Raw genomic sequence first — 16228 nt, forward strand, 5'->3', positions numbered from 1 at the left:
ATGGATCCATATCTAAGATTCGCGTTCACCGATTCAAAAACCAATGATTAAACGTTACCGTGCTAAGGGGAAAGTTTATGCCGTTGTATAACCCACACACATATAAAGTTTAAGTACTCGTGCCTAGTATGTAAAACGTAAAAAACGCATGTATTCTCAGTCCCAAAATAGTTAAAGTAAAAAGGGATGCTATAACTCACAGTGAATAAGCAATACAAGTTGATACGAAAGTGTGCAAGTAGAAAGTCGGTCCGAAAGGTCGTCAACCTAAATCAAAGATTACTAGGTCAGTAGGTTGTCTTTATAAGTTCTAATAGTGCATAAAATAAGTTTAAGTGTCATCATCATCATCATTCATCATCATAAAAGCCAAGTAAGTTAATCAAGTATAGTGGTCAAAACAATAGGCTGAATTGGATCAGCTGCTACGACCTCTACGTAAATTGAAAAGAGACAAAATCAGTGGCCATGGCTCCGTATGGGAGTCCTCTAGTTTCTGACCAATTTCTAGACTCAAACTAGTCTTAGTTTGACCGTGGTGACGGTCTAAGTACGAGTAGGTCCGAATTTTCAGCACAACGTTACAAAGGAGTATTGACTTTCGGAAGGCCATAGATCCTAACCGTAACTCGGATTAAGATGAGGTCTAAACGGAAAATCATCTACTCGAAACGAACTAACTGAAAATCAACTTTCCAGAAGCCCAGGTGGTCTGATCAGATACAAAAAACAGTAGGTTAGGTGCTCCGGTGGGGTTCTTAGTACTTGATGCTCATCACGGTTCTCATCCTTGATGCTTATAGCTTCAAGTGTACAACTCGTTGATGGTTTAGCATCACCTTGACTAAGATTCCACCATAAATACACAATATGTTAAGACCAAGTAAGAATACAACTCAATCAAGAGTCTTAGATGGATGATGAACCAAGGTTACATCATATCCTTAGTCTTAACACAAATTCAAGTCACATTTACAACTAAAGCTACAAACTTTACATCAATCAAATAAGTATGAACACAATCTAAGTCAAATGAGGTGATAGAACCCTAAGCTAGAGAGCTTGGATCCATTTCACACAAGTTACAAGGTTGCAAAGCTAGAAAGCTTGCACCTTTGATGTTCTTGAAGATCTTGAAGCATAAAGCTTGGATCTTGAAGCTACATGAAGATTACAAACACAAGTTTGAATCTTTTCAACAAAATAACAAGATCATAAGTTAGAAAACTTAAATACAACAAAAAAGATATGAAGATTCAAGCTAGAAAGCTTGAATCTTGATTGTTCTTGAAGATCTTGAAGCATAAAGCTTGGATCTTGAAGATACATGAAGATTACAAACAAAAGTTTGAATCTTTATCACAAAATAACAAGATTAAAGCATAAAATAAGTAGATCTACAAAGTTAGTGAAGATTCAAAGCTAGAAAGCTTGAATCTTTCATGTTCTTGAAGTATTCATACTTGAATCAACAAGATAAAATCAAGATCAAAGTTAAAGGAACTTGATCTCCATATAATGATGATGATGAGCCACGAATTTGAAAAGAAAAAGAGGAAGAAAAGAAAACTTACAAGAATACTAGAAAGGAAGGAAAGAAAAGAGCAAGTGTGTGTGAAAATCAAAATGAGAGCAAGTGTAAAATGGGAGAAGTATGGCTAGTATTTATAGGCAAAATAAATGACAAGGATTGATGACATGGAGGCCTCCTTGGCCGTGATTTTCATGGAGGGGAGGAGGAGACACCATTTTGCTTTTTGGATAGTGGTTGTCTAAAGCATGTACTTATGCTAGAATCTCATGTAACCATATGGATAATCCTTATCCAAATGCTTGTATGACTCATTAATTAATTTATTTTATTTATTATGGATCACTAGTAAATAATACTTGGGCTATTTAATTGGGTCACTAGCTAGAGTAGGGTGGGCTTAAGTCCAATAAGGTAGAAAGTCCAACAAGACTAACTATTGTGCATAATTAAATTACTACGCGTAATTAAGCATCCAAAAACCCAGGTAATTATTATTATAAAATAATAATTAATATTTCGCAGTCATAATATTCCGATTACGACAAAAGTTAAACGTGCGCGCAGTTCGCGGTTTATTCGAAACGTCAAATAACACTAACGGTTATAAAGGCTTCCAATGATCAAGTTATGTATCCTACGTACTCTAAGGCACGTTTTAACATATAAATGGAAGTAAACCACGTACATCAAGTTTCCAGAGTATAAAGTAACATAGTACGCACAAATACGCAGTTTCGCAAAAACACAAGGCACAAAAGCAAGTCGAAAAAGCCGGGTCATTACATTACCCACATGTTAATGGAAATTTCGTCCTGAAATTTGAGGAGTGACTAAAAATGGTACCATATTTAAATAAGAAGTAGCGTATCAAGGTTCTGAGAGACTCTTGGTCTTAGAAGCGAGCTATTTTCCTTGAAAGGTACTTTAGCGTATAAAGTTAAGAATAGGTATATGCCATTGATTAAGTCTCTTAAGAGATCAACAAATTGATTTCGTTTCTGGCTAACATGAGTACGTCATCTGAATATATACCCACAAAAGGAAAGATGACGTTTTTAGCCATACAGGCATCTTCTGTAAGCTGGATGCATGGAATACATCATGAAAGTTACCAAACTCATCTAAAACATTGAGCGCTTATGTTGTAGTACCAAGCTGACAGATAGAATGGAAAAAGCTGACAGATAGAATGGAAAACAGGGCGATCACAATATACCGCATGTGACCTCATCCTTGGATGGAAATAAAGCACAGTTCCATAATGTAACTTTATCCATTCAGTTACATGTTGAAGTTAGGTTTAACATTATTCTAGAACAACATATAGTTGTGACCAATGAAGGAAGGAATATGTAGGGTAACCATATCCGTGATACAGATGTTTTAAGCAGTCCCTTCCAAAAGGATAACAAGATTCATAGATTCTTAAAGTATTTTATACTACATTTCCGAAAGAAAATCGCACGAAAGGTGTGGTTCTCGAACGAGAGTGAACTCTCCGAGCGGTTCATTATGAATTTATCCTTATACTTAAGGGGATGCATGGATGAGAAGATACGTGAACCCTAGGTCATAAAGAATGGTTTACTCTAAGTGAAAAGAATCTCAAAAACGATTCATTGTACCTCAACCTACTGATTCATAGAGATGATGTTTACGGGGATGCTGCGATTAGTCGTGAAACATTGAGAGTAGAAACCCGTCTAGTGCCTTTCCTACAATAGGGTGACCACTAAGTGTACCTCAAAAGACTGATTTATTGGCCCGCGTTTTTGTCATGTCTAACCTTAAAAGGAACATTTCATGAGCGCAAAGACTTCTTAACAAATTTTTAAAAAATCTGCCACCCAAAGTGGCTCAAGCGTTTTTAACAAAGATTTTAATAGTAAACTTCATCCCTAACGGAGGGCGAGAAGAAGTGTGATCCATACATGGTGTAGTCTAATACGAAAACCTTTAGTAACACCAAGGAAGTTTTGAAAAACCTTTAAACGTTTGATGTGATAACATAAACGGAACGAAGTTCTTAGTAAATTTAGAAGTATGTCCAACGTGTACCATTTTGCACAAAACTATTTGACTTAAGTTAAATAACTCGATAAATGAGCGATTTTTAAGTTATTTGGAGGTATAACTTTGTATGTACTAATCAAATTAAGTGAAGGAAAATTTATTAACTTAATTACGTACATACATATATGGTTTTATAAATCGCATAAGTGACAGAAAAGTTTTTAGTACTTTCATTTATCCATAAATCTCGTGAGGACCGCACAAATAAGCAACGTGTAAAATCAATGTGTAAAAATTTTGATAAACATAGTTTTTCGCATTTCAGAGGTTATGAGTTGAAAAAGATTGAGTGAAAAAGCTTTGAATCATCAGGTGACGCATTACTAGGTAATGAAAACTAATGAATTAAATGTAGTTTTGATAACATAAGTCTTTGGGCAAAAATGTTCACGTGTGAAGCCGTTGCTAAAAAGTGAGGTACGAAGGATAAAGCGTGAGGATGAGAAGTTAATCGCTTCTTGACTTTGCAGAATGCCACACGGGTTATGGCTAATATTAAAGTCGGAATACTAATGATGTTAATATTGCTAGATGAGAATTTCCTTGGAATAGGTCAGGACTTTGAGTTATGTAAGATAGAGCATCGCTCCGACAGGTGTGAAGAATAAGATTCCTGGGGTAACGCAGTAATTTTGAATGGTTTAAGTGTTTGTGGATGCCTGAAGGCTCTGCATGACGTGGTAGTAAGTGCCTTCATCACATACACACACATGAATCTCTTAGTTTCGACAGTTGTCTGTCTTCATGATGACTTGGATACGAATAAGCAACGAAAAATTTTATATTGACAAGCAACAAAAATTTTATAGAATTCGTTTAAGGTGACGATGTAAGAAAAGAAATTAAGTTCTTATCAAACTAGGGTTATGTACAACATGTACCATTCAAGGTAAAATATCCTTTGAATAAAAGATTTGATTTGTAAAAGTGAAAGTAAAATTTCATATGTATTTGTCAAAAAGAAGTAATTATTTACTTTATTTTATATAACGTATACGATTTCAAAAATTTGCACGAATGGCAAATAAAATAAATTTATTTTTATTAAGTTTTGAGAGGATTGCACAGTAAAATAGTGTAAGTAAAATTTTGGCAAACAAAATTTTCATATTTCAGAGGTTACAAGTTGGAAAAAGATTTATGAGAATCGAGTAAAAGACTTTTGAAAATCTCGGGTGATATTTGAGCAAAAATGTGACGAGGTAATGAAAACTGTTGAATTTAAATGTGGTTGATGACTATTAGTAGGGCATAAGTCCTTCGACCAAAAATGCTTAAGTATAAAGTTGTTGCTTATAAGTGAGACACGAAAGGGAGAGTATGAGGACGGGGATTAACTACCCATTGATTTTGGAAATTCGGAACTAGTATGACTAATATCAAAGTAAGAAGGGTGATGGTGTGATTATTATCGATTAAGATATCTCTCAGAATAAGTTAGGACTTAGAGTCGCGTAAGAATGAGTATCAAATAAGATTCTTGGGTAGTATATAATTTGAATTGCTGAAGTGACGGGATACAATTTCCTTTATGTATCGTTGTCCATTGTATCGGTTTCTTTCATGGCTAGAAAGTGAGCAGATTTGGTGAGGCGATCAATGATAACCCCGATAGTGTCATAACTGCCGACTGTTTTTGGTAGCTTCGGGATGAAATCCATCGTCATCCCTTCCCATTTCCAATGTGGGATCTCGGGTTGTTGAATTAACCCAGATGGCTTTTGGCTCACCATTCTCGCGAGGTATACGAAAAATCTTCTTACTATACATAACTTTCGCTTTCATCCTTGAAAGCTAGTCCATTCTAACTATTTCATCAAAGCTTCCTAACTCGATGAGTATTAGGTTAACCCTAAAGTTCAATCCAACTTTTATATCAAACTTCCTGATTTGATGAGTATTAGGTTAATCTTAAAGTCCATTCCAACTAAACCTTATTATACTATCGCGAAAAATTCTATCAACTTTCTCAAATAACATCTGCTTGTGCGTAGGTAACTAATCCTTTCCAACTACTACTTTAAAACTTCCAAGTTTTATTGACATGAGGTCATCTCCGAATGACCCACTTGTTAATTTTAAGGTACTACCTTAAATTACTCCTCTATCTCTGCCAGCTTACCATTAGCTTGTCCTATAGAATACTTAACCCTCATGGTTGTTAATGGCTTATTAGTCATAACACTAATGTTCTTAGATATAAGGTTTCTATCGCTCTAGTATTAAACATCTCCGAGACAATAAAACGTTGTGACGAAATGTACCCTAACTAAAATCAGGATCCATGCGAGTCTCCAAAGCTTGAGATAATGATTGCTCTATCGCAAGTAAGTCCAAAGTTTTCCCTATTTGAGAACTTTTTCCTTAAGTGTCTAGGGTGTCTATATTCATAACAGATTATTGGGTTATCAATTTCGCAATCAAGGACCTTCTTGTACAGTATCTAGGCTTAGTGGTTATTCCTACCTCTAACAGACCATAATGCGTACACTCGAGTGGTTCCTACCAAAATTTTCTTTGAATCACTTCATATTCCTTATCTAGTAACATTGGGACTTCTGCATGATTTACTTCAATATAACCACGCTGGCCTGGCGTCATTATATTGTACTAAATCGTACGTTCATTCCAACATCGTTCCATATGGTCAATGTAACGTGTTCACTTCAAGTTCTACTCAATTTCATCTAACAGTGCTTTATCTATGCTATCTCAAAACAAAATCTACATAATTAATCTCAAGGTTTCTCGGTGTGGGTGCGTAGGTTCCGTAGGTCATGCCTCAATGTCTAAATGTCCCGAAATTTCTTCAAAATGTTCGGGTTCAAGTAACGTCGTTTGGTTCCTTTCTAGAAATTCAAGCTGGGTCTCATGTTGAGTTGTACGTGTAGCAAGTAGTAATATGATATGTCTTGAGGTGACTCCCAAGTCTTTGGGTATGGCTGAGCATCAGTGGAAGGCACTCTGACCTTGTGAAAGGTGATATCCTCCCGACTTCTCCTATGCCTAAGAGTGTTAGGGACATAAGTCCAGAAGTGTCGTTAGATCGTCGAGTAGTGGTGGAGAATGGAAGAGATAAGTGACGGTCACGAAAGTGTAAAAGTGTACGGGATACGGGTCATCTTGCAGAAACTGAACATCCTTCGAATGTTCATACGTTGTACGTGGCTAATTAGGGTGAGCTCGGGGTGCGATTACTCCGACAAATCCTCGCATATCTCCTCCTCCGAGGATCAACTTTAGTGGGAGTGTAATCCAAGGGGTACTCCTCCTAGATTGCATGAAGTAATGCTTCGATCTCTGGAACGATGGAACAGTAGTAACAGGTGGATTACAATACTAATCCTTAAGGTTAGACGTGTGGGAAATGGGTTCAGAAGAACATCTGAACTAGGAAAGGTAAGTTTTTTTCCAAGTCGGTGCAGCGAATAGTAGGCATGAAGCAAGCACATAATCAGGCACTACAGCAACCTAGCTCGTTTACAGCAGTATATAGCATGGCAATATTAACAGTACTAAACAGAAGTAACATGCAATCGAAAGCAGATAGTAGCATGCAGTAGCTAGAATAAGCAAAAACATGCAGCGAGTTTACATAGCAGTAAAAGGAAACGGTAGCATGTAGCAAGTTCATACGGTAGTAAAAGTTAGTAGTGGCATGCAGTAGTAGTAAGCAGTAACATGTAGTAATATAACACAGTAGCATGCAGCAGGTTCCACAGAAACAAGTAAACTAGCAAGTTGTAGATTAGTCCTATTAGTGAATCATACTCGGGTGGGTCCTAGACTCACTAATGCAACCTAATTCCCTATAACCAATGCTCTGATACCAACTGTGACACCCCGTACAAAATCATCGTGTACGGTACATCAACAACACTATATGCTGTTTGGAAACCAGTTTTGCATTCATGAACAGATAACGTTTTACAAAAGATGAATAGGAAACATTAACATGAGTACATGATACTAAGGTCATTACAAAGCTATTGTTTTGAAGATAACATAAGTTGCGAATGCAAAGTAAAAGTTCCATGCTTGAGACATCTCTAAGTAATGCAGCGGAAGTCTAACACAGCAAGTCTGTAACAGCAAGACTATACACCGAGACTAGAACAGCAAGGCTAACAGCGGAAGCAACAACGTCTAAACACCTGAGAAATACATTCTTAAAAAGTCAACACGAATGTTGGTGAGCTATAGTTTGTTTGTATTCAGTAATGTAATGTAGGCCACGAGATTTCAGTGCTTCAAACAAGTCTTCAAATCAGTAATTCAAAAACAGTATGATAAAGTATATGTATAACCGTGGGCACCCGGTAACTAGACTTAACGTTTATAACCCCCTGAAAGTACACTTGGCGAGTACGTATGTTCACGAAGTATTAAACACCCCTTAAATGCTAGCGCGACTAGCCCGAGTGGGGATGTTAAACCCTATGGATCCATATCTAAGATTCGCGTTCACCGGTTCAAAAACCAATGACTAAACGTTACCGTGCTAAGGGGAAAGTTTATGCCGTTGTATAACCCACACACATATAAAGTTTAAGTACTCGTGCCTAGTATGTAGAACGCAAAAAGCGCATGTATTCTCAGTCCCAAAATAGTTAAAGTAAAAAGGGATGCTATAACTCACAGTGAATCAAGTCACATTTAATACAAGTCACATTTGATACGAAAGTGTGCAAGTAGAAACTCGGTCCGAAAGGTCGTCAACCTAAATCAAAGATTACTAGGTCAGTAGGTTGTCTTTATAAGTTCTAATAGTGCATAAAATAAGTTTAAGTGTCATCATCATCATCATTCATCATCATAAAAGCCAAGTAAGTTAATCAAGTATAGTGGTCAAAACAATAGGCTGAATTGGATCAGCTGCTACGACCTCTACGTAAATCAAAAAGAGACAAAATCAGTGGCCATGGCTCCGTATGGGAGTCCTATAGTTTCTGACCAATTTCTAGACTCAAACTCGTCTTAGTTTGACCGTGGTGATGGTCTAAGTGCGAGTAGGTCCGAATTTTCAGCACAACGTTACAAAGGAGTATTGACTTTCGGAAGGCCATAGATCCTAAACCGTAACTCGGATTAAGATGAGGTATAAACGGAAAATAATCTACTCGAAATGAACTAACTGAAAATCAACTTTCCAGTAGCCTAGGTGGTCTGATCAGATACGAAAAACAGTAGGTTAGGTGCTCCGGTGGGGTTCTTAGTACTTGATGCTCATCATGGTTCTCATCCTTGATGCTTGTAGCTTCAAGTGTACAACTCGTTGATGGTTTAGCATCACCTTGACTAAGATTCCACCATCAATACAAAATATGTTAAGACCAAGTAAGAATACAACTCAATCAAGAGTCTTAGATGGATGATGAACCAAGGTTACATCATATCCTTAGTCTTAACACAAATTCAAGTCACATTTACAACTAAAGCTACAAACTTTACATCAATCAAATAAGTATGAACACAATCTAAGTCAAATGAGGTGATAGAACCCTAAGCTAGAGAGCTTGGATCCATTTCACACAAGTTACAAGGTTGCAAAGCTAGAAAGCTTGCACCTTTGATGTTCTTGAAGATCTTGAAGCATAAAGCTTGGATCTTGAAGCTACATGAAGATTACAAACACAAGTTTGAATCTTTTCAACAAAATAACAAGATCATAAGTTAGAAAACTTAAATACAACAAAAAGATATGAAGATTCAAGCTAGAAAGCTTGAATCTTGATTGTTCTTGAAGATCTTAAAGCATAAAGCTTGGATCTTGAAGATACATGAAGATTACAAACAAAAGTTTGAATCTTTATCACAAAATAACAAGATTAAAGCATAAAATAAGTAGATCTACAAAGTTGGTGAAGATTGAAAGCTAGAAAGCTTGAATCTTCCATGTTCTTGAAGTATTCATACTTGAATCAACAAGATAAAATCAAGATCAAAGTTAAAGGAACTTGATCTCCATATAATGATGATGATGAGCCACGAATTTGAAAAGAAAAAGAGGAAGAAAAGAAAACTTACAAGAATACTAGAAAGGAAGGAAAGAAAAGAGCAAGTGTGTGTGAAAATCAAAATGAGAGCAAGTGTAAAATGGGAGAAGTATGGCTAGTATTTATAGGCAAAATAAATGACAAGGATTGATGACATGGAGGCCTCCTTGGCCGTGATTTTCATGGAGGGGAGGGGGAGACACCATTTTGCTTTTTGGATAGTGGTTGTCTAAAGCATGTACTTATGCTAGAATCTCATGTAACCATATGGATAATCCTTATCCAAATGCTTGTATGACTCATTAATTAATTTATTTTATTTATTTTATTTATTATGGGTCACTAGTAAATAATACTTGGTCTATTTAATTGGGTCACTAGCTAGAGTAGAGTGGGCTGAAGTCCAACAAGGTAGAAAGTCCAACAAGACTAACTATTGTGCATAATTAAATTACTACGCGTAATTAAGCGTCCAAAAACCCAGGTAATTATTATTATAAAATAATAATTAATATTTCGCAGTCATAATATTTCAATTATGACAAAAGTTAAACGTGCGCGCAGTTCGCGGTTTATTCGAAACGTCAAATAACACTAACGGTTATAAAGGCTTCCAATGATCAAGTTATGTATCCTACGTACTCTAAAGCACATTTTAACATATAAATGGAAGTAAACCACGTAAATCAAGTTTCCAGAGTATAAAGTAACATAGTACGCACAATTACGCAGTTTTGCAAAAACACAAGCAAGTCGAAAAAGCCGGGTCGTTACATGCAGAGCATCAACTAGACCATTCGTTGAACCTTTGCTTGATAACCCTCCAAATTTCAGCCTTCTTTCAACCGTGAGACAAAGCAGTGTCATTCACGAGAACATTCTGAAAATTGGATGACATCTGAACAAGCTTGAAGGAATCATAAGAGACACTCATCACTACATTCACCGCAAGAAATAGGCCAAGACAATTTGAAGAATGCCTACCTATACCATGAATATGTTTGCTCTATGATGTATTTTCCATGCATAATTCCATGTATTCATATCTATGTTTAGTATTTGTTATGAATAAAATGTGTGCTTGTTATATTTTTTATAAATATCTTCCATCGAGCACAATTTAAAGGGGTGCTTTGCTCTAAGGGCGAGCATAGTTCTAAAGGGAGCTAACCTTTTTGCTTCAACAAAATGGGGAGAAATATGGATACAAGTGATGTTAACACTTGCGTATTTATAGCAAAATGCCCCTCATCACTTGTACGTTTGTCGTCATCAAAAAGGGGGGAGAATGTTGGTTGAATGTTGGTTAATGGACTAACCGACTAAGTTAAGTATGATGCTTAACCAAAGTTTGTTTTGATGATGACACACACATATGCACAAGTGATGATCAACATCTTAACATAAAACATGCAAGTTCACTAATCCATACTTGATCTTGCAAATGACCAAGTCAAACAAAACTTAAAGAATGAAAATAAAGATCATTAAAATACATGGTCAAAGTACGGTTGACTGTACACTTAGCCGCAGAAGCCCAGACTGAATTTGCAACACAGTTTTGTGAAAACAAGTTGCACGGCTGCCACCACGGTCAACTGTAGTGCGACCGCAGAATCTTCTGACGCCATTTTAGATCAAATTTAGTTTGATCACTTCCCGACATCTATAATTCATGAAACATTTTTCAACATGCTTAGAATAGATATCCTTTCCATACTCAATTGAGTCTTGGTCATAAAAACACTAATCTTGGTTAATTACGCTTAATTACATCTTAATGACAAATTAACCATAATTAGGCATAACACATAAGTGTTAATCAATAACTTGTGATCTTTAAACTTGTAGACATTCTTAGGATGATCACCAATTACCAACACACATAGGCTAATGTCACTAGAACACTAATTACAATTAAAGATTACTTAGTGACAAATTAAGGCTAAATGAAGAACAATACTTTTGAGTAAAGACTTGTAATCCTAAAATACACTTAGATACATTTAGGATGGTCATCAAGTCCCAAGTAGAGATTGCTCTTCCCTTGTGCATGTGTTGGATATTAATGTGTGCTCACACATTAATCATGCAATATGTTATATTGCAAGTAAGCTTGCTAAAGCTTAAACCATAGTGTTGTGCAAATATCTTTATGATTGATTTTAGAATAACTATCTCTTGCTTAGTGTGAGTACTACTTGCTATTTGCTAATATGTTTAATACTCATCAATTTGCCAACTTGATTACTATGTTTGCTATGTGTTTACTAGTTAGAAACTAGGATTAAAGTAACTAGTTTACTCCAATAAATTAAGTGTAAAATGGTTCACAAAGGAATAATGGTCAATTGTCTATTTGGTCTTGTCTAAGTAACACATTGTGATTACTTGTCCAATTATGACTTAACATTGATGTCTTTACAAACTTAATGTTTATTTTAGAAAGACATCATTCAATTATTCTCTACTTAATCTTAAAATGAATATGACTTGTGATTAATTTAAACTAGGAAGTTAATGACATGTTTACTAGTCTTTAGGATTGAACCAAATGCATTAATGATGCTAACTAAGTCTTGACCAAACTGAGATTACCCAAAATATCAATCAAGACACTTCTCCAAGAATATTGGGTTTACCACCTTTGGAGTGTTATGTCATTTTCACTCAATAAGACCAAATCCCACACACTTAATGCATATAGTACTTATATAGGATATTGGGTTTCTTTTGTAGGTGCTAGATGGAGTAAAGATTCCAAAATGTGATGTTCAAATCTGAGTCAAACGGCTATACAACAGATACATACTTTTGGACTGGAGCACGCACAGTCGAACCACGGTCGACCATGTTTGTGACCGTGTGACAACGGCTAGTTTTTGAATCTCACTATAAAGGCAAGCATTGAAGAGCATTTGAAGCTGACCCTCTTGCATATTTCAAAAGCTTATTTCCAGAGATCACAAGAGCTTTAATTACTACTCAAATGTGATCAAGCAAGAGAAGATTCTATGATCTTATATATATAGAATTTGGTTGTTGTAAACTTAGTAATCAAAATTATTTATCTTGTGAGTTTACTTAGTGTAATGTATGTCCTAGTATTGTCTTAGGATCATCATTGCAAAGTGTATGAGTCTTGTAACTTCAATTAGTAGAAGCATAGACTAGCTTAGTGATCTACTTCCTTAAAAGGACTTAGGAAGTTGATTAATCTTATTTAAAGATTAATACTTGTCCAAGGTAAAGACAAGTTGATCTAGGTTGGAGTTGGTCTTTCAAAGGGATAGAAAGATTAGGTTTGTTGTCTACCAAAGAAGTTGAAGACTTGTAAATCGGGTCTCCACTGGGTTTGGAGAAAAGTGCTTAGTGAAGTAAGAAATCCCGATTAGTGTAATCGAGGAGTGAATTAAGGTGGATTAGTTAACATCCACCTGAACCACTATAAATCCTTGTGTCTATGTTCTTTAAATTACTTTACTTATCATTTTGAACATACACACCACACACATCAAGTTTGAGTTGAATTGGTTGATCATAGTTAATCAAATTTGGTGATCAATCGAAAAAGTGTTAAAAACGTATCAAGTAACTATTCAACCCCTATAGTTACTTACAAGTAGCTTCTTATGTCTCAAGAATACAAATCAAACACCCCACATGAGTAGCAACCCAATATATAAAGGTGGTGTCAGTAATATAACATGACACCAGTTACATGTTCTCTATCTTAGCTATTTATTGTCGCTGTTAAGAATGTGAAGTAATTTCAACTCCAAGTATGATGTCACGTATCTCGGATTGTGTTAGCCCTTATGTATTTACATTAACAAGTTTTGGTATATATGAAAATGCCGACTATGTAAATATATTACAACAATGAATGCTAAGTAAAATGTAATAGAGACTACTGCAATGTAACTTGACTTAAGTAGAAAAAAATGTATACTTAGTAATATATAATGATAACTGCTATAATGTAGCTCCACTTAAGGAAAATTGAAAACATTACAAACCATCCAAACGGCTGGCTCGTAACTAGAGAGCTACACAAGGCGGGAAAAAATCAACAGTATCTAGAGATGAGCCAAGACCAGGACAAAGGCCCAGCGCATCTAAAAACCAACCGAAACAAACAACCTACAAGCGGACACCAAACAACTAAACAACACCTAAACAGACAACCCACAAGCGATAAGACAACCAAACGACCATAAGCAAACCCGGTCCGCCTGAAAGATGGAGCTCTAGATTGACCCTAGGGGGTTTTCTCCCGAATCCATTCAGGACTCAAACTCAGTCCGTCTGCCCTTCGGGATGGTTTAAGGATCGGTTTCCTGCAATGTGATTCGGGTTTCCTCCCAAAAGCGCGTGCGTACGTGGCAAATGAGAGTATTCGATGCCTACTTTCCTTTCAAAAAAAATTTAAAAAAAAAGCCAAAACGACAAACAAATCAATACGAAACGAACCAAGGCTTCAAACCAAGCCAAGCTTTCCGGCCACAATAGTTTTTTTCGACTTTTAGTCATTGGTTTAGACACATTCCCATCAACTTTGTTAAGGTGGATTGCCTTTTCCGACCGAGAGTTGAAAGAATAGGACACCACATTGGACGGTTTATAGCTAATAGAGTGCCTAAAAACCTTTGCAACTAACACAAACGTCTTATTGGTCACGCAATGAATCACCCTCGAAATCAACCCCACTCTTATTATTCCTGTTATCATTATTAAGGGGGCCTTAATAAATGGGCCCAAATGTCCAATTCCAACTCAGCTTTGAAATAGATGGGCCCAAATTACTACAGCCGAGTCTTACACAACGGTTACCAAGGAAAGGGAATTTAACCGAATCAAACACCGGATCTAAAGTCGGACCCAATGTCCAATTCCAACTCATCTAAAATACCGAGCTATTGACCGAGGATTTAAATGTCGGTAAATCAGAGATCACTTGTTTATTGAGCGAACACTAGACTCACAGTTTTAATCTGAATTTAAGATCAAACATAGGTTTTGTTTGAATTTAAATCAAACCATCAAGAACAGATTGAAGAACAGGATGAACTCAAGTTCAAAAATCGGGCGAAAACTAAACCGATCAAATGAATCTATAATGGTTCCTGAACTGATCTAAATTTATATAAATCACCAAATTTCGCTGAAGAACAGTTACAAACTTATAAACTTAGATTCCCAGGAATTTCGACATTTTAAACTTAAATCAAATTAATATTTTACCCAGTCATTATAGTTTCTATTAAAATCCTATAATGATGATGTCATTATTATGCTAATTTCTTTGTTAAGAAAAAGTTAAAAAGAAAAAGAAAAAATCTAAGCCTTAAGGTAATGTCATTAATCTAATTAATCACTGATTATAATAATTCTACTTATTTTTTATTTATTTCATGTTTTTCAGGAAAGAAAATTCACTCTCATTAATTATTAATTATTATTATATTATTATTTAAATTCAAATATGAATTCTCTTTATGAGATTAATTACGTTATATATGTATGCGAAATACACGTCTCAATAAAAGGTTCTAATGTAGGCTTTTAATACAAAGAAAATAGAAATTGTGATGAAAATTGAAATATTGTGGTGAGAGAATAAATGTAGTTCATTTATTCCGACCAAGTTAAGTACATCAATGTGTTTTTAAAAACAACGAGAAGTTTCTTAGTCGGAATCTGTCGGGTCATTAAACTATATGACTTTAGCATTTAAATTCACTTAATACCTTGTCATCGTTTCATTAATTACCTTTTAATTTTCATAATGATGATGTCATTATTATTTTATATATTAATTTTATTTAATTAAAATTTAAAAAAAATACAAAATAAGAATAAATAATAATACCGATAATATATGCATGCCGATTTTGAAGACAACAAGGTTTTATGATTTTAAATTATATATACAAAACAAAAATAAATACAAATCGATAATACCATTTTACTGATTTACATTATAAAATTAATTCTAATTAAAAAAGATACAAAATCAAAACAAAATAAATACCTCTATGACCATATGTACAAACTTTTTAACAATTTGTACAATCTTTTACAAAAGAACTCATGAACACATGTACAAACTTTGAGGCATATTGTACAACATTCAAATAATAATTGTATTTTAAGTTTTAAAAAAATTTCAAGACGTATTTGTTATTACTAATAATAATTATTAAAAATATAAATACTCAATTTTCAAGCAAACTATTATTACTATTATTATTATTATTATTATTATTATTATTATTATTTATTATTATTATTATTATTATTATTATTATTATTATTATTATTATTATTATTATTATTATTATTATTATTATCATTATTATTATTATTCAAATATGAGTTATTTTTACAGGATTAATTACATTACATATGTATCCGAACTACATGTCTCAATAAAATGTTGTAATGTAGGTTTTTATGACAAGAAAAACAGTAATTGTGATGAAAATTGAAAGAGGGTGGTGAGCGAATGAATGTAGTTTATTTATTCTGAAAAAGTTAAGTACATCAATATGTTTGTAAAAACAACGACAAGTTTCTTAGTCGGAATCCGTAGTTCCACGGGTCATTAAACTAAATGACTTTA

General features: G+C 34.7%; 1 pseudogene; it reads right to left on the minus strand.

The window, feature by feature from the left end:
- Nucleotides 1–16228, minus strand: part of LOC139867915 (pre-mRNA-processing-splicing factor 8A-like) — a 114841-nt pseudogene that overhangs the window by 18186 nt on the left and 80427 nt on the right.

This window comes from Rutidosis leptorrhynchoides, chromosome 9 (genome assembly GCF_046630445.1).
Source record: "Rutidosis leptorrhynchoides isolate AG116_Rl617_1_P2 chromosome 9, CSIRO_AGI_Rlap_v1, whole genome shotgun sequence".
NCBI classification, from domain to species: domain Eukaryota; kingdom Viridiplantae; phylum Streptophyta; class Magnoliopsida; order Asterales; family Asteraceae; genus Rutidosis; species Rutidosis leptorrhynchoides.